Source organism: Narcine bancroftii, chromosome 5, assembly GCF_036971445.1.
Source record: "Narcine bancroftii isolate sNarBan1 chromosome 5, sNarBan1.hap1, whole genome shotgun sequence".
In the NCBI taxonomy this organism is placed as follows: domain Eukaryota; kingdom Metazoa; phylum Chordata; class Chondrichthyes; order Torpediniformes; family Narcinidae; genus Narcine; species Narcine bancroftii.
Genome location: NC_091473.1, coordinates 174,352,304 through 174,378,078, shown reverse-complemented (window position 1 = coordinate 174,378,078; position 25,775 = coordinate 174,352,304). Strand labels below are relative to the sequence as shown.

The following is a 25,775-nucleotide window of genomic DNA, read 5'->3' as shown; positions in this document are numbered from 1 at the left end:
ACCCTTGTCTCATTCCTCTTCTGAGGAATCGGAGCAACTGCATGAAGCAAAGATCACATTAAATTCTGAAGATTTAATCTCCATGATGGTTCCGCCATTCGTGATGCTAAAACTTTGAGCTCAAGAATTCTCTCACGATCCAGTCTTTCTGTTCTGTTCACTTCTGGGGAAAAATAATCACTCTCCACAGCAAGAATCAGAATTAAGATCTATATACACAAATATGCTGATGATGTCACGCAGGGGATTGTATAAAAATGGGCAATGAGTCAGCATACACGAGGGAGATTGAAAACTTGGCACTGACAGCACCAAAACCAAGGAACTGACTGTGGACCAGGAAAGGGAAACCAGAGGTGAACCAGTGATCATTGAGGGATCAGAGGTGGAGAGGATGAGGAGATTTAAGTTCTTGGAAGTCACTACAGGTACATGATCCTTTATCTGGACATCTAAAATCCAGAAAGCTCCAAAATCCAGTAAGTGGGGAGAGAGGCGGCGGGCAGCGGGTGCTCAGGGGAGGCAGCCGGGAGGCCGGCGCTTGAGGGAGGCGGCCAAGGGACCAGTGCTTGGGGGAGGCGGCCGAGGGACTGGAGCTTGGGGGAGGCGGCTGGTGCTGGGGGAGGCAGCCGAGGGACCAGCACTTGGGGGAGGCGGCCAAGGGACTGGCGCTTGGGGGGAGGAGCTGGGCGGCCAGCGCTTGGGGGAGGTGGCTGGGTGACTGGAAGGGGGTGGGGGTGGATACGGCAGCATAATTTGGGTGGGGTTTCCGAAATCTGGAAAAATACAAAATTAGGAACACACTGTCCCCCAAGGGTTCCGGATAAAGGATCGTGTACCTGAATCTCGGAAGATCTTTCCTAGACCAAACACGTTAATGGCATTCTGAAGAAAGCACATCACCATCTCTACTTCCTCAGGAGTTTGCGGCAGTTTGGTATGATATTGGAAACCCTGGAAATTTTCTACAGACGTGTGGTGGAAAATGTGCTGACCGGCTGCCTCATGTTCTATTATGGGGATGTCAATACCCCTGAGCATCAATCCCTGCAAAAGGTAATGGACACAGCCCAGGACATCACGGGTAAAACCCTCCCCAGCATTGAGAACATCTACAGGGCAATGGATCCACACCTCTCAGCACATGCTCTGTTCTCACTGCTATCATCAGGAAGGAGGTATAGGTACCACAAGACTCACACTACCTGGTTCAGAAACAACTGCTCCCCCATCAGACTCCTCAACAACAAACTTAATCAAGGGCTCATTTAAGGACTCATTGATTTTTTTTCTTTCTCTGTATTGCACTGTTCAGTTTGTTGACATTTTAAAATTTGTTTACGCGTACATTAAGTACAGGTTTTTTAATTGCACTACCAATAAGTAGTTATTCTGCCTCACCCACAGGAAAAAGAATCTCAGGGTTGTATGTGATGTCATATATGTACTCTGACAATAAATATGAAATTTGAAAGATTACCACTACAATGCCTCTCAAGTGTACATACTTTTGGTTATTTTCACAACTTTATTTTGAATAATGAGACTATTGAGGGACAGCACAATCTTTCTGCAAATAACCAGATGCCAAAAGGCAGAGTTAGACTTAAGTTGATAAACCTCTTCATTCTGCCTCCCACTGGGGAAGAAAGACCCAAATTAACAGGATGCCGTTACATTAAAAAAATGTAAATTGAGCTTTAAGATGCAAGCAGGACCTTGGTGCAGTTTCAATGGCCCTTTCTGCAGCTTTTTATGGTGGACGTGCACCTTAACCTAATCAGTGGGCACTGGGTAAGAGGACCAGGCCCAAAAATGGAATTGTGCAAATTCAAAAGTAATAAACAAGAGAGGTGAACAATTTGAAATAAAAACAGTAATTGCTGTAAAGACTCAACTGGTCAAGCAGCATCCGTGCAGAGGACAACAGAGTTAATTCAATTGCTTTTCCCACAGATGCTGTGTGACCTGTTGAATATTTCTAAGATTTTACTTGCTTTTAGTTCAGTATGCCTTATCTCAGATAGGGCTCCAAGTCAATTATTGTTCTGGGAAGATAGTATGAGCCACTGTCCATCCCTCTGAGCTTTCATTCCTCTGCCTGCCATCTGGCCCACCTCAGTGCCACGGAGACTACCCCAACCCAGGGAGCAGCCATTTCAGAAGGGAAGCTGGCACATGAGTGAGATTGGCTTTTGAAAATAGATCTGGCTTCCACACCATCAGAGTTGTAATTCCTCTAATGTCAATGGTTATGGTATGATAACATCTCCTTTAGTCCTATTTCTACTAAGATAGAGGTTCTATAATGGCCTTCCATGGTCTTCTGCATATCCACTGAATTACATCCTCAAAGTGGAGAAAGTCATGGGTTGTTCACATTGTTAGCTCAGATTCTCTCCCCACAGATGTGGACTGATCTTCAGAGTCCAACCAGCAGTTAGTTGTGTTCATCTAGTTCTCATTTTGGACTAGGTTATATCTACTGGGATAGGAAATGATTCTCATTCCTTTTGTTCTACATGTGCACAAACTGTGTCGGGGCACTGGTAATACCAGAAGTATTGGTAACTGCCCAAGTAGCTCTGGCACCAATGCACATAGATAATCCAATGTTTACCATCCAGAAGAGGCCTCCTTTGACCTGCACCAAACATGATGCCATAAAACTAATTTTTTGTTGCTTGCAAATGATACTCATTCCTCTGTTCCCTTCATGTGTTCATATTGAAAGCTCTTAAGAAAGAAAGATTGAGTAGACTGGTCTTTATACATTGGAGCGTAGAAGGTTGAAGGAGGATTTGATAGAGGTATTTAAAATTATGAGGTGGATAGATGTGGATAGGCTCTTCCCTTTGAGGGCAGGTGAGATTGGAACAAAGGATCATAAGTTAAGGGTTGGGGGCAAAAGTTTAGAAGTAACATGAGAGGAAACTTCTTCACTCAGAGAGTGGTGGCTGAGTGGAATGACCTTCTAGAAGAGGTGGTTGTAGCAGGGTCATTTTTGTCATTTAAAAGAAGGTTGGATGAGTGCATGGATGTGAGGGGATTGGAGGGTTAGGGCAGGGAGCGGGTAGGTGGGACTAGTGGAGTTTCACTTAAATTGGTGTGGACTAGATTGGCCGAGATGGGCTGTTTCCATACTGTAATTGTTATATGGTCTGAACCCTTCTCCATTAACAATGGCGTGAAGCAAGGCTGCGTTCTCGTACCAACCCTCTTTTCAATCTTCTTCAGTATGATGCTGAAACAAACCATGAAAGACCTCAACAATGAAGATGCTGTTTACATCCGGTACTGCACGAATGGCAGTCTCTTCAATCTGAGGCGCCTGCAAGCTCACACCAAGACACAAGAGCAACTTGTCCGTGAACTATTCTTTGCAGACGATGCCGCTTTAGTTGCCCATTCAGAGCCAGCTCTTCAGCGCTTGATGTCCTGTTTTGCGGAAACTGCCAAAGTGTTTGGCCTGGAAGTTAGCCTGAAGAAAACTGGGGTCCTCCATCAGCCAGCTCCCCACCATGACTACCAGCCCCCCCACATCTCCATCGGGCACACAAAACTCAAAACGGTCAACCAGTTTACCTATCTCGGCTGCACCATTTCATCGGATGCAAGGATCGACAACGAGATAGACAACAGACTCGCCAAGGCAAATAGCGCCTTTGGAAGACTACACAAAAGAGTCTGGAAAAACAACCAACTGAAAAACCTCACAAAGATTAGCGTATACAGAGCCGTTGTCATACCCACACTCCTGTTCAGCTCCGAATCATGGGTCCTCTACCGGCATCACCTACGGCTCCAAGAACGCTTCCACCAGCGTTGTCTCTGCTCCATCCTCAACATTCATTGGAGCAACTTCATCCCTAACATCGAAGTACTTGAGATGGCAGAGGCCGACAGCATTGAATCCATGCTGCTGAAGATCCAACTGCGCTGGGTAGGTCACGTCTCCAGAATGGAGGACCATCGCCTTCCCAAGATCGTGTTCTATGGCGAGCTCTCCACTGGCCACCGTGACAGAGGTGCCCCAAAGAAGAGGTACAAGGATTGCCTAAAGAAATCTCTTGGTGCCTGGCACATTGACCACCGCCAGTGGGCTGATCTCACCTCAAACCGTGCATCTTGGCGCCTCACAGTTCGGCGGGCAGCAACCTCCTTTGAAGAAGACCGCGGAGCCCACCTCACTAACAAAAGGCAAAGGTGGAAAAACCCAACACCCAACCCCAACCCACCAATTTTCCCCTGCAAACCGCTGCAACCGTGTCTGCCTGTCCCGCATCGGACTTGTCAGCCACAAACGAGCCTGCAGCTGACGTGGACATTTACCCCTCCATAAATCTTCGTCCGCGAAGCCAAGCCAAGGAGAAGAAGAGATATGGTTAAACACTACTGCAAAGCTGATGCTGTGTCTGTTGTATGTGTGAATAAGGCCTCTATTTGAATTTTTTTACTCATTTCTCAAGACAATAGGAGCCATTCAGCCAATCAAGTCTACATCAGCTCAAAACAACCATATTCCCCTAATATTTCCTTGAGGTTTATCTCTCTCATTTCCTTGTCGATTCCATGCTGGATCTCCTACCATTCACCTACACTAGAAATAATTTATAGGAACCAGCTAAAACTACTGTTTAGCTTAGCGTTAGCACGTGGAAGGAAAGTGAAACATCTGGGGAAATGCCAGCCAGATACCACCAGATGTCAGGATTGAACCAGATTGCTGGAGCCCTGAGACTGCCCCCTCTGCCCTATTGTGCTACTGTGCCACCCACTTATTTTAGTTAAGATTTCAACATTTTGAGGGAAGAGAGTTAAAGGATAGGGAATATATTCAATATACTGTGAAAAATTGTGAATTTACTGCCACAGACCCCACATACATCAAAACCTGAAGACTAGACTCCCTAAAGAAGACACATTCATTTGGAAGCTGGCAACTTTACCAGGCCACATATCAAAATTTGGAGGGACTACATAACCTTCCAAGCAGATCCACATCAGCACAGTGAGAAATCCAGATATCAGCACAAACCAGATTCGAGCATCCGCCTGACCCTGGACTCTTCACTATAGCCAAGGGGCAAACATGAAATGTGAACTGTCCTGTCCCACAAATGCAGCCTGACCTGCTGAGTATATCCAGAACTTTGGACTTTGATATGAAATTTTCAGCACGTCCAGTTTAAAAAAAAATCTGGAAAGATTTGTTCATTTGTTACTCCATTTATCACGAGAAATTAAAGTGTTGTCACACCACAGGTTGAATCTTTCCATTTCACAGCAGTGTCTCTGATAAATCCGCCAACCTGTGAAAAACAACCACACACAAAGCAGCTGTGGAGGATACAGCAGCATTTCGTTTCTCACTCCAATCTATATATCCATGTTCTGGATGACTGATGTTATTGAAAAATTCCGACATCCTACTTAGCCACTGGTAAAATCTACCGCAAATCTTTGAGGCTTTTCTCTGAGCCTGTGACCTGAAAGCCTGGGTAACACTGATGAGAGAATTTATTAGGCTGCTCGGCTTGGACAGCTAGCACAAAGAAAGTAGGTTTGCTTTTCTCTCAGGCCATCTTGGGAAGGAAAATTCTCCTCTCGTTTTACCATACTCTCCAAGGCCACTGCTAGCTAACGATCACTGCCCCTCGACAGATAAAATTGTGCTTTCTTTCCCCAGCAACTAGGCAAAGAGTTGCTTTCATGGAAGGAACCAAGTTAAATTGAAGGGTCTTTGCTAAGTGGCTTTGGACACAGGCCAGAACCCTGTCACTTAACCCAGTGAATCTTGTGGCATAATCCCTCTCACTCCTCAACTTGGCCAGTGCTGTTCAAGATATCTGTTAGTTATGGGTTTGAAAACAGGCCACTTCAAGGTCACCGATTGCAGTAAACCGAATGAAATGTACAGATTCATTGCAAAGCAGTCATTTCCTGGGTGAATCAACTTTACAGTACTATAACAAATAAAAATAAATATTAAGAATTTACAAAGCAAGAGGCAAATGGAAATCTAAATAAAGTAGGAATGATCCACCGTCTTCCATGTTCTTCGTTTTCTATGTCACGTTGTGCAAGAAGTCAGAACCATTAGCCAGCTGCATTCTTTAGATAAAAAAACTCGGACACAGGAAATACTGGCCTGATAGAATCTTTAGTTCCTCACGTAATAGCACTGTATTTTTCTGTTAATATGAAAAGCAAAGCAAATCCACAAGTTGTTGTTTATTTGAACTGCAGAAGCAGGTTTATTTTATTTTTAAAAAATTTGATCATAAGTATTTACTGTCATTTTTGTATTGTATATTTCTTTGAAGCTCGTTATTTTCTACCTTTTGGTTGCTGCTCTTGTCCAGCCATTCACAACTCCTTTTTCAGCCATGCTCAAAGTTTAATCGGCCCTCTTCCCTGGGAAGCAATCAGGTTTTGGTTCCTTCCGCACTTCTCTCCTCCTGACTACATTAAAAAAAAACTTTTATGTTACGTGAGAGGGAAAGAAAACAAGCCTTTTTTACCTAAATGTTCAGTGCCTCACCACCTCCCCCCAGGGGGCTCAGCACTCCCGCTGAGAATGGCTGCACTAGTCTACATCATGCCATTCCCCAGCCAACAGGGTCCTCGGGCAGGAAAAGAGCTAATAGGCATCAATACACAGAACGGAGAGACACGGAATGATAATGCACTGAAGTGGGTCATTTTGGTCACTGCGCTCTTGCTGGACAGAAATTAATATCCAGTTTAATTCCACGTTCTGGCTCCTGATCTCTGGCCTTTAAAATTCAGATCCAATACCTTCTAAAACACAGGACGAGTCTCTGATTCTGACAGTCTTTTGGTTTCTTTCTTCTTAATGTTTCAATCAATTACATTAAATCCATGTTTTTCATAATTGAGCACTTCTACCCTCTCTCAGGGAAAATAGGTTTGTCATGTGCATTCTATCTCAGTCTTGTATATTTAATCAGCCTTTCTTTGTTCCAAAGAAACTAACCTCCACCGATGGTATACTCACTCCTCAATGCTAAAGTTCCCCCATTCTTGCCAACATCTATGAGAATCTCTCTGTCCCCTCTCTAGTGCTACCACATCCTTCCCGAGAACATTGGATTCATATTTACATTCACTCAAGGTGAGATCTGAACTTTTGTTGTATGGATCATTATGTCCTGGTTCCCCAATTAGAAATTCAGAAAGGTTATAATAGTACTGGAATTAACAAATATTTCTCCAGGTTTTAAATAAAAGTTTATTTTTATAAAAATCAAAAATGAAACATGCAGCCTGCTGATAGAGAGGAAAAATGTGATTTGAAATGGTAGGAAGCTTGATTCTGATTCTGCAGCTGTGAGCAAATTGATTAATGCCAGAGATCAAGAGGATTTGAGCATGGAATTGCAGCGTAATCAGTACCTGGAATAGATCCCAGAAAGAGCATTTAATAATGTCAATCAACGGATAGATGGAATTGCAGTCAAACTAAAGGATAAAAGAATCGATCTCTGGTTGACTCTCTTTCACTGCTCCAGTTATCCAAAATCAGTTGTGTGTTCAGGGCTACAATAGGGGAAGAAAGGGAAGGGGCTTCTATTTCCTCCTCTGTGTCTCCCCCTTTCTCTGCTCCTCACCCCTTCCCTTTCTTCTATCAGAGAGGCACCGCCTCCCCTATCACTTAGATGTTTTCTCTTCTACCCTCCCTCTTGTATCCACTTATTACCTCTTACCTGTGCTCCTCCCCTTCTCCTTCCTCCCTCCTCTTCTTCGCTCTTTGCTCATTTTTTTATTCAGATGACGAAGGCCCCAGCTCGTAAACATTGATCACCCTTCATTTTCTATGGATGCTGCGTTTCTCCAGCACTTTTGTGCATTGTACTTTCAGTCTGCTTGTCTTTATAAGTGATTCGAATGAATGGTACATGGACGTCAAATTTATCTTTTGTTGTGAATGACTCTCCCAATATAACTAAAAACCATCAAACAAATCTTTGTAGTGATTATTTAACTCCAATTTACTGAATTATCAGTTTGGAGTTAGAGAGAAGTAAACATCCCCTGCTTTTAGAGTATCATGTGTTGTGGTGAGAAAACCATAAATATACAATTGCGTTAAAGGAGGAGACAAGGTCCACTTGTGGAAGGAAGGCAAACAAGGCACTGATGTGCATTTATGTAGATTTCTTGGGCCTTAGAGGCAAAATCCTCTATGTTGAATTCACTATCATATTCTTTCACCTTCTGGAGTGCGAACAGTTTGGAATATGTAGCCAACGTAAAAGATTCTATTTTTAAGTCATCCAGAAGTGACAATTATTAAGGAAAAGACCACTAATTTGTCTTCATTAATACTGGATTCCTTAGTCTTAAACAATTGACTGAAACAAACCATAGTTCATGTTTTAAAGATGTTAGCCTCTTTAGACAGCTAAATTAGCATTTATATTAACAGCAGGAAGCAACATACAGGAGGCAGAAACATCACAGACGCCAAAGAGAAGCTTCCTTTGCTTTGTGTGTGTTAAAGATTTGATTAACTCTCGAGACTAATAATTAGCTTTTGATAATTAAAAATATTTTAAAAAGAAAAGATTATTGATGTTTATATATGCAAAATTGAACAGAACAGTTATATATTGTAATGTACAATTCAAAAGATCAGAATTAAAAAAAAACCCTTATAATTCAAAAACCCCTTCCACTAAGCAAGGTTAAAAGCTGACACGTAAGAATCAAATGACAACAACTTGGTGATGGATAGCACAGAACCAACATTTCAGAACAACCCTAGGTTATGAAAATAGACCATAAATGGGCCCATATCTTTTGGAAGTTATTATTTGACTCTTTAATTGGATATCTATTTTTTTCTAAACTTAAACAAGACATAATATCCCTTAACCATTGTAGAGCTCGTCGAAAGAATCAAAGACTTATTGATCCAAACCAAGGCTTTTATTAGCAAAAGACAGGAGCTCTTCACAGGTGGCCGACCAGTCCGGAATGATCCGACCTGGCTAGGTATACAGATCTATCACCAATGTACATTGTGTATATAGTTACTGTATCTAGACTGTGCTTACAGCAATTGGCTGAGAGCTAAGCCATGCCTATTGTCTGGGCCTTAAAGGGTTGTGTCCCTAGCCAGGTCGGATCATTCCGGACTGGTCGGCCACCTGTGAAGAGCTCCTGTCTTTTGCTAATAAAAGCCTTGGTTTGGATCAACAAGTCTTTGATTCTTTCAACGAGCTCTACAATTTTATTAGCAAAAGACAGGAGCTCTTCACAGGTGGCCGACCAGTCCGGAATGATCATACAGTTCTTATAGTACCTTCATGGCTGCGGTGTAAGTGGTCTCATCCTGGATGTTCTCGTAGACTCTCAAGGACACCATAGACAGCAATGCTGTTAGACGCTGGTTATCCTCCTCCACCTCAATGAATCTCAGGAAGTTTTCAAAGTTCAGCAGCTAGAAGTTAAAGGCTTTAAAGGCTGTAGCTGACTGTGGGTCGATATCAGGTTTTTCTGGCCGAGTTAAACGCTCCATCCCTTTAAAAAATATATATTTTTGCTAATAAAATTGTAGAGCTCGTTGAAAGAACCAAAGACTTGTTGATCCAAACCAAGGCTTTTATTAGCAAAAGACAGGAGCTCTTCACAGGTGGCTGACCAGTCCGGAATGATCCGACCTGGATAGGGACACAACCCTTTAAGGCCCAGACAATAGGCGTGGCTTAGCTCTCAGCCAATCGCTGTAAGCACAGTCTAGATACAGTAACTATATACACTATGTACATTGGTGATAGATCTGTACTATCACAACCATATGTAGGTGCAGTATTATCTTTCCACTTAATTGAAATTGCCCGACTGGCCATCAATGAAGTAAAAGATGAAATTCGCTTTTGATTTGGAACCACCGACAATGCTTGAAAGATATCTTTCCAAAACTTTTCTAAACTAGGAGAAATCCAGAACATGTGAACCAAAGAAACATCACCAATTTTGCATTCATCACGGAATAGATAGACTAGACATAAATAGACTCTTTCCCCAGAGGGCAGGGGAGGTTGGAACAAGAGGGCATAAGTTAAGGGTAAGGGGGTAAAACTTTAGGAGAAATGTTAGAGGATGCTTCTTCACTCAGGGAGTGGTGGCAGAATGAAATGATCTTCCAAAAGAGATAGTTGTGTCAGGGTCCCTTCTGTCATTTAAGAGAAGGTTGGATATGTACATGGATGTGAGGGGGTAGGAGGGTTATGGGCAGAGAGCAGAAGTAGGGAGCTAGTGTTCAAGTGAACTGGCACAGACTCAAAGTTCTGTGCTGTAAACTGTTATATGGTTATATGATATGACCAATTATGGAAGTAGATAAAGGTGATAAAGGTAGCAATTTGACCTGATTAATTAAAGTAGAAAGTTTTTCCTTAAACAGATGTTTAGAACTCCTAGACATTGTAATACTGAGATAGATAAATTGATCCTTCACAATCTTAAAAGGAAAATGAGAATATCTTGGTGTAGGATCATTTAAAATTAAAAGTTCACTTTTATCCAAATTCAACATACCCAGAAAACTGACTAATCATTTTTAATCTTTAACCAAAGTGGCTTAAACATGATCCCTCCAATATTTACCATCATTGCCCTTTGAAAATGACAACAACCAGAGAGGCCAAAGCTGATAAAAATGGTAAAGAGGAGACAGCATCTCTGACTGCAGACTTCATTTCAGACACGTTGGAAAGACAAGCATGGGAGATAACACAAGAAATAACCGGATCAGTAAAAGAGAGTCAATGAGAGATCACTTCTAAACTTGAAAAGCCCTACAATCAATTTCAGCAATTGAGGATCGTTGGGAAACTGTGGAGGTTGGTTTGGTGCCTGTTAACGACCATATAGATAAACTCAAAACTGCATGTGATGTATTGTCTGCTAGGAACTCCCAAGTTATCCTCGAAGGTGGTTGATTTGGAGATCAGGAACAGTTCCAAAAAGTTCGGATCTTGGGCTTAAAGGAAAATACTGAGAAAGGCAAGTTAACTGATTTCTTCTGAAATTTATTTGTGGAAGTGTTTGGAAGAAAGGCTTTTACTACTAAGCCCGAGCTCGACAGAACACACCAGTCTCTGGTTCCCAAGCCAACATCAGAATATTGTTCACATTTAGGAATTCTTCATTTGCACAACAATCAAGACAAGGGATCGTGTTATTTGTGAAGTTCATTGGTATATAAATTTGAGCTATCGCGATCAACAAATTAGAATCATTGAAGATTTCTGATTTGAAGTTATGGAGATGTGGAAAGAATATAGGGATGTTATGACTGAGTTATATGGTTTGGTTGTATTCAGCCTGTCTGCAGATCACCTTGGAAGATGGCAATAAGTATTTTTTGGATTCAGTGGATGATGTTCGCAAAGTTTTGGCTGACTCCATTTCAACTCACAGTCTGTGTCTGAAGTTGAAAGGGTTTTTTTCGTGATTAAGGGGAAGTCTGACTCCTCTTTTCTGATATTAATTGAAGGGTTAAATTACTTAATAATTATGTGGTTTTTGATTTTAATTTTGTTAATTTAGTGTATTTAGTTTATTTTGGATTTCTTTGATGTTAAAAATTTAAATAGATTCTATTAATCTTACTTTATTAATGTTTGCCTTATTTTGATCATTCATTTATTAATACCACAAGTGATATACTGTATGTAGTTTCCTGTGGGAAACTAGGTTTGCATGGTTAGTTTATTATATGACTGTGGGAAAATATGGTCAGCATTGAAATAACATTTACTCACTTAATCTAATTTAGATTTGGAAAATGTCATAATGATCAAATATACATTTTAATGTTCATGTTACTGAGACATTACCTCAAATATTTAAAGACCTAAAACAGAAACATGATTAACTGTTAATGTGTGTAACCATTTGACGTCAATAGTTTACATTTCTTAAGAAAGAACCACAATGACAAATGGTAATAAGGAACTGGAACAATTTACCTCATATGATTTCAAAAACTTGTTTATCAAGTTGTGACAATATGCCGGGAAAATAAATATGCCATAAATACGGTACCAAATCAGTGTGATCTTCGTGTGAGGGCCGATACTGACTAAAGTGACACTTAGTCTTCTTCCTCACTCCCGCTAGTGTAATGTAATGAACCTGTTGGTATGCTCCCTTGGTTCTGCCGTGTATTTTCTGTCTTGACAGCGTGGGCCGACTATCACATTGATGTAGTGCTGCAGGATCTCGCTGGGACGATCACTGCGGATGGAGTAAGAGGCCACAAGGAAACTGGGACTTCAGATGGAGTTGAAGTTCATCTCTGGGACCCTTGAGCCTGGACCCCATAGCCAATTCCTGGGAACTCTGTGCTCCCTCATCCAGAGAAAGAACCCAAAATTGAAGAAAAGGTAAGAGGAATAAGAATAGAATTCTGCTCATTATCGCATAGTTCGTTAGCTTGAGCGAAATTTTTTTATTGTGAAAATCGTTTAGGAAATTAGACTGGGGAAATGGGACAGCGATGGGGGAACTCGGTACAGCAAATGTGTTATTTGCATCCAAACCGAAATGAGGACCTGGTAAATTAAGAGTAGGAGAGTGTTTCTAATTAGGCAGTGAGTTGTGCAGATTTAAATTGGACAGTGAGTGGTGCAACTCAGAAAAGATGGTAGGAATTGAGGTGGAGGCCAGAAAAGGGCTGGCCAGGTAAATTTAAATGGTAAATTTTTATAGTAGAGTATAAGACAGAGTTAAAATGGTTCTCTGGTGAAGGCAATGAAAAAGAACGTACTTTGTGACCCCAAATACACGTCAACCTTGTTTGGTATCCATAGTGAAGCTGATAATGATTGGCATCTCCCACCCAATTCTGAAATTAAACTTTTCTCCAGATGTTATACATAGTCTATGTAACCATTTTTTCAACATTCAACAAATGCCTGTTTGAAATCCTATTTTGTTCTTTAATTATACCAATAATGTTGATTTAGGAAGTTCAAAGGGACCAATTTCACTAAATTAAAAATATCCAGCTAAGCAATTTGGTTAAGATGTATATCAAGTTAGAAGGTGCTAAGTGGCGTCACTAGGAGTCCTGTATGGGACATTTAAAGACCACAATTGGTTAAAATTGAAATAAGGAACATGATTATTCTGATAATATCCTACACCATCTATAAAATGTGACACTAAATTAGCATTTCAGATGAAAGACCTGATATTTACGATGAAAATAGTAGCAGAAATAAAACATGCACAATTTATAGCGGGCGTGGGAAAGTCACATCGGGGATGAAATACATTTGCGAACAATTTATAGAAAATGAACATGGGGAGATCACAACAAGGACAAAATACACACACATATCTAGTGCAAAAATAAATAAAAGGTCTGAGGTCACTTTATGCTCTCTTGCCCAGTGCCCCCCCAACCCCACCTTGTATAGAAAGAGAGAAACTTTTGCTTTTCCCTTAGTGACTGACTTAACCCTTTGTTGATCTTACCTGCTAATCCGTGTGTGCACGTTAAAGTGCCAGTTGCTCTGTTGACATCTACACTGTACTGGTACTCCTATCAACAACATTCCTTTGTCATAAATCTGAAAAAATTCAAATCTCTGCAGCTCCTTGCTACACTGACTGAGAATAGGCATGTTGCTTGCACAAAAGTGCCCCAATCCCTGATTTGATGGGTAGCAAGTGGTCCGATTACACAGCAGCTTTACCCTCTGAACTACTGTACATTGAGTTCTGAGGGAAGGGCCTTAACCTGAAATGAAATCTTAACTCCACCAGACTTGCTGAGTGTTTCCACCATTTTCTGTTTCATTTCCAATAATGCACTGAGTTCACGTCAAGTGTTCTACTTGACAATCTTTAAGGATAAAACATGTTATTGACCAAAACAAACTAATAAGTTCTTGGGCATTATATAAAAAATAATAATTGATTTATCTGTGCCCATTATTTTTTTGTGACTGAAACTTTCATATATTAATTGAACACGTATGACGTGTTACACTATTGTCTGATCGCCAGGTTTGCACTTCTTCAACTACTTTTTTCCTTTAAAATAGTAGACATGTCTTGCTTTCAGATGGTTAACTGCTTTGGAACTTTTTTTCAAATTATATTGTAGGCAGAGTATTTGAATGTTTTTTTATATACAGTCACTGTGTTCCAGGAAATTATTCCCAGTTTCTCCGAAGGGATGCTGTGTAATTAAAAAAAAAAGCTCTGAACCAGAATGAGGGTGCCATTCCAGTTCCGACTTTTTACCTCCGAGATCCCTTATCATTTTCCCAGTTGAAACTGAACTGCTGGCAATCCGGGACCAACCCAGGTCAAAGTGTATTGTGCAATGTCATTTTCTTAGTGTATTCATAATTTTTTCAGTACTTCCTGCTCTCTCCCGTGGTCCACTGTCCCGGTGGTCCACTAAACCTAATCCTAACCAAACCCGAATCATAAGCCCAACCAAAGCCCAAATCCAAACCCTAACCCTATTCCAAATCTCACACCTAACCCTAAGGTGTGAATGTAAGGTAGACAATAAACTAACCCCAGGACATATCAAAATGCACAAATGACCACACAAGAGCAAGAAACAGGCGCAGATAATGAACGCATGGGCCAACCAAAAGTGGCAGTTTATAGAGACACAGAAACTGAGACCAGTGAACACAAGAGGGATGCCCGGATATTGACAAACCAACCTGAACACTGTCTGAGACATTTGGTAGCCCGAACCCCAACCCAACCTGAATCCCCAACTAAGCCTAAATTCCACCATGACACCCACCACACACAACCCATAACCCTAACCCCCAACTAACCCAGGTCCAAAATCCCTAACTAACCCACTCCTAACCCAAAACCCCAACTAACCCCCCACTTGCCTCAAACCCCTACCCTAAAACCAACCTCAACCTAACCCTAACCCCCCCCAACTAACCCAAATCTGAACTCCCCATGAACCCCAACTGGAACCCCACACCCAAACCTAACCAAAAGGAACAAAACCCCCGAGAGGGGAAAATGGAGAACACAAGAGGGATCATTGCCCTGCTGCCTGCATATGGGCACCCTAACGCCACCCAACCTTACCCTAACCCTCAAACTAACCCAAATCTGAATTCCTTGACTAACCAGAACCCTAATCCAAACTGGAATCCCACCCAACCCAAATACCCAGCAGACCCAGCCAGACACTAGGCAGTGAGGAAAACCCACCAGAGGAGAAGTAACGAGGCCCAGCAGGAGCTAGAAACAGACACAGTGTAATGAAAACATGGTCCAACCCAAAGAGGCAGTTCATAGTGACACAGAACTCCCAAGAGGGGAAACCAGTGAACGCAAGAGGGATCATTACCCTGCTGCCCGCATTTTGACAACCTGACAAAAACAAGGGTGGTTTAAAAGTGAATATTCTGAGGTGAAAAAAATAGCAATAAGACTATACACTGTTTTTTTAAAGGTGAGGACTTTTTAACTTCTACTCTATTCTCCTTTGAAGCATAAACCTAGCTCAAATAGTGTGTCAAACATTCAGTCATAAGTTAACCTACTGTTCCTGCAAACTGTCAAAGGTAAGTAGTTAAGTTGAACTATTTCTGAATGGCTGAATATTTGCATGTCATTGAAATGCAGTAACTCAGCAATAGAGACAAGATAACCAAAGAAAAAATGCAAACGCCAAGTTCTGGGACAGTGAGAAAATTAAAAGAGTAAAGCAAAACTTTTATACTACATTGCCTCCTAAACAGAAAATGAGAATGATTTGGGGGATATTGTCAAAGTGCAGCAGATAGGCAGATGAGCTAAGGGACAATTAGCTGAAATGAGGGAGGATGTGAAAAGTGGTGAGCTGTAGTTTTGTCAGTAAAGCCGCTTTCAGGTGCTTGGACGCAGATAACACGCCAGCAGACGCGGTTTGGGGATTGCAGCTGGGACATTCAGGTGGCCGCGGAGGAGACGTGTCCAAGCGAACACTGGCTCCTGCGGACTGTGGCCGTAGTCCCACTGCTGCTTTCAGGTGCGGGGTGGGGGGGGGGGGGGTGAAGGGGGGGGAGTTCTCAGAGCCGGAGAATATACCCACAGGAGGAGGGTTAGGTAAGTGCTCCTCCTGGCCGGATTCTCCACTTTCAGGTGGCCACCCGACAGCAGCTTTGGGGTAGATTAGGCGGCTTTACAGTTGGGTATTCTAGCCACCTGAAAGTGGCTTAAGAAACATCATTTACATTTTGAGTGCATAATCCTGAGTGAGCTTTCTTATACTCCCAAAGTTCTGCATGGACCCTTCCATTTTTCAATATGTGATTCTTCATTTCATTCAGTCTGCATTCTTTTGCCTATAAACTGCAGGGAACCTGAGAGGGAGGTCCTGGGGTGGGGGTGGGAAATAAACAAGCTACTTGACGGTTAGTGCGCCCATCAAACATCCTGATACTCAGTTATTGATTATGCCAGCTGGCCAAACATGTGTACCAGGTACCTTTTCATCCCTATTGGTTAATTATGTGCATACTGATACCCACCTGGGCAAGGAGGTAAATGCTTCACTGCAGACATGGTGGCATCCAAATTTTAGTGAAGCAGCCAGGAAAATAAAGCGAAGAACTGCTTTATGCCGATAACACAATGTTGGTAAAGGGACACCAGGCCAGCCGGGACATACCCCTTGCCAAGAGGCCATCCTTCTTGTTTATAATTAGATTTGTTTATAATTACCTATCTTTCTTGTTTATAATTCTATTTTATTGAATTATCGCAAGTGCAATGCTGTAAATATTGCTTGGTGATAGTAGATGTTTTAGTCAATGGATTGAGACTAACCCAACCACCAACAATACTGCTTTGAGTGTTAGCTAAGATTTTGTTTGACTGCTTTGACTGTTAGTTTAAAATTTTGTTAAAGGAAATAATTTCCTGCTATGGACTGCCTGAATTCAGATAATGGCCCTCATTTTGTAGCCAAGATCCAGCAGTGGTTCCACTACTCCCATCAACCTCAGGCAATAGGAATAATGGAACGTGAAAATGGAACCTTAAAAACTAAGCTGGCCAAATTGACTGAGGAAACGGGACTAAAATTGGCTAAAAGTGTTTAAAATGCGGGTGACGCCACAGGCTAAGTCAGGGCTATCTGCTGCAGAGATGGTCTACAGACCGCCAATGAGGACACCTTGGGGAGCAAAGCCCACACTGCTAGTGGGGTTGGATTTATTTCCATTAGGTGATGACTGGAGCAAATATCTGAGTAATCTAACGAAAACCTTTTTTTGAGCATGCATTTAGAAGTACATCAAGCCCACCTAAAGGAGTGCGATCCAACAGATCGAAGTGTTGAATATCCTAATGTCAAACCAGGAAAGTACAAACTAACACAGAACTGGGATTGGAAGAAATTGGGAACTCAGGGGAAAAGGCCATTCCATGCCCCATTAATAACATTGACTCCTGTAAAGCCTCACTGGATATACCAAATAGAATGAAGGAAAAAGGTCCACCTAAGACTTATTATAACAGAACAACATGAGAACTCTATTGTTATGCCTTTTTGTCACCACCTTGACATTTGAACTGAATCCAGGAGTCGTGAATGAAAAGAGCAATTTTGGGCGATAGCATAACACCTTTTTAAATGTGTCTTACTTGTATGGTGTGTAGAGCTCGTTGAAAGAATCAAAGACTTGTTGATCCAAACCAAGGGTTTTATTAGCAAAAGACAGGAGCTCTTCACAGGTGGCCGACCAGTCCGGAATGATCCGACCTGGCTAGGGACACCACCCTTTAAGGCCCAGACAATAGGTGTGGCTTAGCCAATCGCTGTAAGCACAGTCTAGATACTGTAATTATATACACTATATACATTGGTGATAGATCTTATCACATGGTGATAAGATGAATGTTTATAGCTGATGAATCTATTCCCATATTCTAACCAACTCAACAGGAGGTATTGTTAAAGTTTGCATTTTTATGATGTCCAGACATTAATAAAATGGAAAAAAAATCTTACAGATTTATTTTTATTAAATCACCAGTCACTAGCCCTGAGTTGAGGCCAGAGAAAAACCAGGGGTTGCCATGGAGAAAAAAAACCCCATTCCAGACAAAGACAATTAACACCAATCATCTCCTTATCCAAATCCATTTGAATGAACTACTTCAGCCATTTCCTGGGCTCCTCGGCAAAGAAACATTCAAGTGGGTTCACAGACATGATCGTTGGTAAATGGCTCGTTCCATTCAGCCAAACTGTCAACAGGAAAGCCCATTCATAAAAGAAATTCCTGCGCAAACATAGCCATTCAGGTTTCACAAACTGTCAGACAAGATTTGGATTGTCAAATACACCCTAAGACTTTAATGGTGCTAGCTCAGTCCCAATCCAATATTCTTTCAGCCCAGAAGATTCCCTCTCCATTTTTAACTTTAATGGCTTAATATTATTGTGAAACCAACCATCTACATATGATAATTAAAGACCAGATAACAGGCACAGCGAAAATGGATGTCACTGTATATTGGAAGCAACTTTTCCAGACTACTGTTAATTTCATATGCAAGAATGAAACACCAAAATGATAGTACACCATGGATGTAGTGGTGGAATGGACCGATGAACACATGGTACAATGGTTATGCAACCCTGGTGTGATAGTCAGCCGGCGCTGTCAAGACAGAAAATACACAGCAGAACCAATTTAATTATAAATTGTACATGCAAATAAATGATGGATGTCAAACCATTTCCCTGTCTTTAGAAGGGAGTGATACCTTGTGTAAAATCTGAGCTTGTAACAATAATTTCAAAGATTTCTGTCAGATTTGTATGCAAGAAAATGCCTTCTATACTGTACTATGTCACTGTGATTTTCAGATGAGATTCTGTTATTAACTCGGGTGACATTGGGTCTACCTGACATTAATACTACTCATTCCTCCTGGCATGACTCGAATAAAATCTGTGTACCTTGACAGGCGGCATGATTATCACAGTATCCCCTCAAGACCCAGCCCCTACCCCATACAGAAAGTGATAGAATGGATTTTCAGACCGAACCAATCCATCCATTCTGTGATGATTCAGAACCGAATGGACCTTGACTTTATCCTTGCTGATCATGGGGACACCTGTAAAATTATAGATCAAAACCGCTATATGTATTAGCTCTGACAACATCTCTAATTTGGTGATCCACATACAAAAATAGATACAGGACTTAGCAGAAATTGATGCAAATATGCATGACCATTACACCTACCCCTTTGCACAATACTTTAGCACTAGGTGGAAACAGCGGCTAGAATTAAAAAAAAATACTCCAAGTAATCCTTGTAGATTTACTGTCTTTAATGCGGATCAAGTATTCAGCACAGTCCTTTTCATGGTTATCATGGAACGATAAAAGGAGGGAATGTAAAATATTCTATTTTTAAGACATCCAGAAATAACAAATATTAAGGAAAAGAACCATTAATTTCTTAGCCTTAAACAATTGACAGAAGCATACCACAGTTCGCATTTTGCTGAGGAAGACTTGTTGGCCTCTTCAGACAGCTAAATTAGCATTAATATTAACAGAAGGAAACCTGTTTGTAGTACTGATATGTGATCTGTCAGGACTTGTTTCCATTCATATAAACGGCTCACTGATAAACGATTACTACCAGCCACATACTGGAGGCAGAAACATCACAGAGAAGCTTCCTTTGCTTAGTGTGTATTAAAGATTTGATTAACTCTTCAGACTAATAATTAGCATTTGATAATTAAATCTAAACCCAAACATACAAAATATGGATGTTCGATGTATATTGGAGACAAAGTCTCGATATGTTAACTCAAATGTTTAAAAACCTGAAACTTAAGCGGGATTAATTATTAATGTGTGTAAATGTTTTGACATCAATAGTTTACATTTCTTTAAGCGCCACAATGACAAATGCTAATAAGGAACTAGGACATTCACCTCAAATGATTTCAAAGTATTTGTTTATCAACTTGTGAGAAATATGCCACCAAAATATGCCATAAATACTGTCCCAAATCAGTGTGATCTTTGAGTGAGGTTCGATACCAACTGAAGTGACTCTCCACCTGACTTAGTATTCTTTACTCCCGCTAGCGTAATGTAATAAGCCTGCTGGTATGCTCCGTGGTTCGGCTGTGTATTTTCTGTCTTGACAGCGCCGGCCGACTATCACACCAGGGTTGCATAATCATTGTACTTTGTGTTCATCGGTCCATTCCACCACTACATCCATGGTGTACTATCATTTTCCTTCATCGGTAATTAACTCTTTGTTCCATGTTGCTTGTATCACTGGCAGTGTTATTGAATGTTGCTCCCTTTCAAACAACAAGGAATTCAGTTGTAGCGACTCACCGGAGGCTTAATCGAACCGGCTCGGGAGGTTCCGAGTGATGTCACAATGTGATGATGTCATTTGGAACGCACAGCGCGCTCAAAAGCTACGTGTGCTGTTTGAGTAAATGACTTTTACTGAACTTCAACTTGACTAGATCTGATCATTTCCTCATTCTTCATTTCACACTGAGACACAGTTGCTAAATTGGTGGCCCCGATGGGCCCAAACGGATTTTGGACCCAACATGGACAATGCAGCTGTTTCGCTCAAACTGCCTGTCTTTTCGACCACTCAACCTGAAGTTTGGTTTGGGAAGACTGAGGTGCTAAGTACTATCATGTGGTAAGCACCCTCGACGAGGACACGGCCGGTTGAGTAGTGGATTTCCTTCAGGATCCGCCAGTCCTCCTTCTCCGCATATAGGGTCTCTCACGAGCTGCGTGGCTCCTCCATATCGATGGCCTGGGGGGCTGTGCCCCTTCGGAGTTGATAAGTGACAAGTAGGCACTGGCAGATGGCCATAGGCCTTGCCTGCTCTTCAAGCGGTTGTTTTCAGAGCATATGCCATACAACTGTATTTCAAGATTGTGGCCTGGTCCTGAAATTCCACCTCATTAGGATAAAACCCAACTAAAAAGTAGCTGCGTGTCAAGAATCTCTAATTATTGCAGGTGCTCCAACTTTTATTGAAGAATGAGAAGATTGAGATTGAATGGGAAAAATTAATGATATTAATATATTGGCAGAGAAGGTCATAATGGATTCACCAAAGGGCCACACGCAAGATGCAGTGAACGACATATGCTACCAACTCCTGTCTCGATCCTTCATATTGTGAAGGTCCAAATCCACCTAAATCTCATCAGCTATCAAATTTTCACATACTGTATCACATTAACATACATCTTTGCCCCATTATCTGAGCTGGACACATGAAAGAAGAGGAATCCTTTGCTTTGAAAAATGGGCCACATTATTTCAAGCTTCTAAAACTCCTTTGTTAAAGGGTGTTGATAGTTTGATAATTTTCATGCAGTTCTTCCTGATCATGGAATAAAAAGATGCTTTCAAGTCAAAGAGCTATTTTCCATCATATCTATCCTCACACCACTATCTCACTAGTTCTCAGTACAACTCCATGTACACCCCTAATTTGTCATGCACTACGAGGGAAGAGGCGCTCATTAAAATATAAATGAGCTGGCCTCAAATAAAAGAACACACGGCTAGTTAATTCTGCCGAGCACAGATGCATACCGCACCTCAGGGGCACGGTCTTGACCCCATTATGCCAGCACCACTCGTGGCAGATAAAAAAAAAATGACATCTCAAGAAATGTTATTGATTACACACAAGCTGAAAAGGAGGAAGTGAACAGCTATGAATGAGTGTTTGATTGGACAATCTGATCTTCTCATCCTTCGTAAATGGCCCTTGTGAGGGAATAACAAACTATTCATCCAAATCAAAAGATTATAAAAATTGAAAGAGAAAGCAAATTGGATCACAGAGAATTTAGTCTGGTTTAATAAGCAAGCAGGCGAATGAAGGAATTATAGTCTTTTCAGATGTAATCATGCATTCTTAAAATATTGAGCAGAATGAAAGCATAATGATCATTTTCTCCATGTCCATTGGTTTCTAGCCAGGCTATTTTGGGAGCAGATCATAAAAAGATATTGTCATTGAATTTTAATCTCAGGATTTCATTATATTATATGATCTGTACTCGCTGCTGCCATCAAGAAAGAGGTAGAGGTGCCGCAAGACTCGCACCTCCAGGTTCAGGAACAGCTGCTACCTCTCCACCATCAGACTCCTCAACAACAAACTCAATCAGGGACTCATTGAAGGACTCTTTATTGATTTTTTAAAATTCTCTCTGCATTGCACATTTTGTTTATCTGCTTACATTTCTCTATTTGTTTATAGGTATGCACTATGTATATTTTCTTTCTGGACTGCCAGAAAGTGGCAATTCTGCCTTGCCCACAGGAAAAAAGATCTCAGGGTTGTATGCAACTCTGACAATAAATCTGAAATCTGAATGCCTCCTAATGACACAGTTCCAGGTGAGGTAGAAATAATAAAAACACACAGAGTGGAAGAATTGATCGAAAAAAAAGGATCAGATTTATTCTAATACTGCCATGAAGTGCAGGTGCCAAACAGTTGGCTAGCTACAGCTCACAGATTCCCTGAAGGCAGGAATTTCATGAGTTTTCGTTCAACTGGCTGATGCATGGGGTCGGACGGAGCTGAGAAAATGGATTTCACCTATTCTGGATGCACTATATATGTTACGTCGCAGGTGTCACCAATAATTACAACTGGGACCTTCGGGACATTCTTTAACAAATCATTATCATGGCCTACTTTCTTTAAGAGGCATTAATTCCTAACTTTCACGTTCACAGTTTGAAGAAAGCTGTCTTGTCTGTGAGCTATTGGCCAGGAAGTTGTCAGTTCCCATTGGAGATGAGGCAAACGGGGCAGGAGGGGATGGGGAGTTAGGGTGTGGGAATGGAGGTTCCATTTCATTGCAGAGTGGATGGTCGGGCTCAATTCTATCATTGGACTTCATCACTGAGCTCGATTGGGCCTATTGACAGAGGTCATTGGGGTCACAGACTGCAGATGAGGAAAGCTAGAACTGGACTGATTGTGAAGGGATAGCAGCAGGGCTGCCAAACCAAACATCTGTTATCCAAAGATGTTTACAGTGAGAATTTCAATGTATTAAGATGTCAGGTGTGGGAAAAGAATGTGGCCAAAGGGTGAATCTATAAAATGTAAAACAAGGTCCTCGTTGGGACTTGTTAAATAATCCATGATTCCCTACCTATGGTAATGTTTTACTTCTTGTTGAACTGTGAGTTGTTTGTAATCCAAGTTGTTGGTTACAATCTGAGCCCATTTCTGACATTAAGTTATATGAAAAACATCAAGTAAATGGCAAAGGAAAATACAAAACATGCAGATACTGGAATCTTGAGCAAACAAAGAGAGGCTGAAAGGACTCAATGTGTCAGGGAGAATAATGGCCCATTAATTTTTCGAGAAGGAACCAGACCCGCGATGTTTGCCTAATTCTCTTTATGGATGCTTCCTGACTTGTTGAGTCCCTCTTTGTTCAAACAGTTAAATGACATCCATGTTAGGATTTCACACTTGGATTATTGTGTTCAGTTCTGGTCGCCTCATTACAGGAAGGATGTGGAAGCTTTGGAGAGGGGGCAGAAGAGACTCACCAGGAAGCTGCTGGATTGGAGAATGTGACTAATGAGACAAGATTAGCAGAGCTATGGCTTTACTCTTTGGAGTTAAAAAGGATGAGAGGCAACTTAATAGAGGCCTACATGATTATGAGAGGCATAAATTACTTAAATGATAAATGGAAAGCAATTTGCTCAGACTTCATATCTAATATATGGAGAAAGAAAGGCACTGTAACAGGAAAGTGTAATGTAACCCTGTGGCCATTAGGGGTCACTGTAGATTCACCAATGCTTATTGATATTGTCACTAAAAAAAGTTTATTCTGATAACTGATAAATGACAGATTCTGGTCTCTGAAATTAAAATTGATCTGTGTTCTAACTGATCATCTGATTCATGGCCAGAAACAAGTTGTGCAAAATAAAGCCTGATTTAGTGGGACAGGATGATAAACTTTTTGCAGCTGTGCATTATGTTTTGTTATTGGTGTGGCTTGATGCGATTCATTTTAGGAAATTATGTACTTGTGATGATTGCGAAATGCTTTTCTTGAAAATTCACAGAATATTAATGGACTTGACAAGCCTGGAGATTTATGCTTAGGCGGTTATACAATATAAAATTCTTACCAGCACATTAACAAAACATTGGCCCTTGGCATAATCCTGAGATCTTGGAGCACTGGAAAAAATCCAGGGATCTGACATCACTGTAACATATAGTGCCACACTAATGGTCAGGAAACACTGTGGTTTTGGGAAACCAGAAAATGAGGGTGAAACAAGAAAAGGAGATTCGTGTTCAAATAAGTACAAATATTTTCCCTACGTTTAATTTACAGCTTCCAGTGATCCCTTTAAGTATTGCAAGCCTGATCACACCATTAATTCCACTGAAAAATTATGAAAACAGGATGTGTATCCTGAAATCAGTTAGCAATTTCACAAAAGTGCCTGAAATAGTCTTTGTGATGTTTCTTTTGTTGTAATAAAGAAACTCGGGTTCTTTTCAAACAATTATGCTCTATTAGCAAAATTACACAAGACCATGTGGAGTTATCCATCTTGAATCCAACTGAAGCTGCAGCAAACTAATCTCTGGCTCCCCCTAGTGGTCAGGAGGATCACTTGCACTCTATCACCACAGTCTTCTGCTCATTTACTTGTGAAATTGGTTTAACCTCATTCTCCGTGGACTCTCTGAATGATTACACGTTGTTCTAACTAACATTTATGTTTTGCAGATTGCACAGCAAGAGGGCACACTTCCTCTATTACACATTGGATCCTTTAAAGCCTACCTACATACATGGTCCCTGTTTAGGATATAAAAATTAGAAGTGTACCATCAAAATCCTCTCTCATTAAGGTTATAATTAAGGTGAATTTCCATAATAAACAAAATAATACACTAAATAATGCTCAAAATTGCACTTTCTGCACAATTTTTAGAATCACAGATTGCATGGAATCCTATGGAATCAGAAATTACATATAACATTGATCAGTGCATAACAGGAAAAGGCCCTTCATCTCAAGTGACTGCACCAAACACAATTGCACGTTTAAATTAAAATCTTGCTGCTTGCATATAATGCACATTCCTCTATTTCTTGCACATCTATGTATCTACCTGGAAGCCTTTTAAATATGACTATTACATCTGCTTCCACCACCACTCCTAGCAACCTATTCCAGGCCCCACCACATAAAAACAACCTACTCCACTCAACTCCTATAAACTCCACCCCCACGCGTTAAACACGTGTTCTAGCATGTGACATTGTTGGCCTTAGGGGAAAAAAAACAATTCTATCAGTTCATTACTCAGTCTCTGACATGCCAGAGGAAACAAAAGTTTGTCCAAACGCTTCCATCTCTCATACCGACAATGTCCTTGTAAGCCTCTTCTGTACCTCTCCTTTCCTGTAATGGATGGCCAGAATTGCACACAGTCTTCTCAGTTGAAGTTTTTTATAGTTGAAACATGACTTCCTTACTTTTATACCGAACACCCACCCAGTAAAGACAAGCTTTCTTTAACATCCTATCTATTTATGGAGCTACTTTCAAGGATCTATTGACCTGAACCCACCAACATTTTTAAGGTTCCTGGCATGAAGTGTATCTGTTCCCCCTTTCATTTAATCTACCAAAAGTACAAT

The 25,775-nt window shown here is 41.0% G+C and overlaps 1 long non-coding RNA gene across 2 annotated transcripts; it reads left to right on the top strand.

Moving 5' to 3' along the window:
* Positions 1 to 294: 294 nt before the first annotated feature.
* LOC138764214 (uncharacterized) lies at positions 295 to 18,588 on the top strand. Of its 2 annotated transcripts, none has more exons than XR_011358073.1 (4): positions 295 to 428; positions 7,087 to 7,138; positions 10,943 to 12,422; positions 18,060 to 18,588. It is a non-coding gene; the product is annotated as an uncharacterized lncRNA (long non-coding RNA). The 2 variants fall into 2 exon arrangements; XR_011358074.1 differs by having other exon boundaries at positions 295 to 479.
* Positions 18,589 to 25,775: the final 7,187 nt, after the last annotated feature.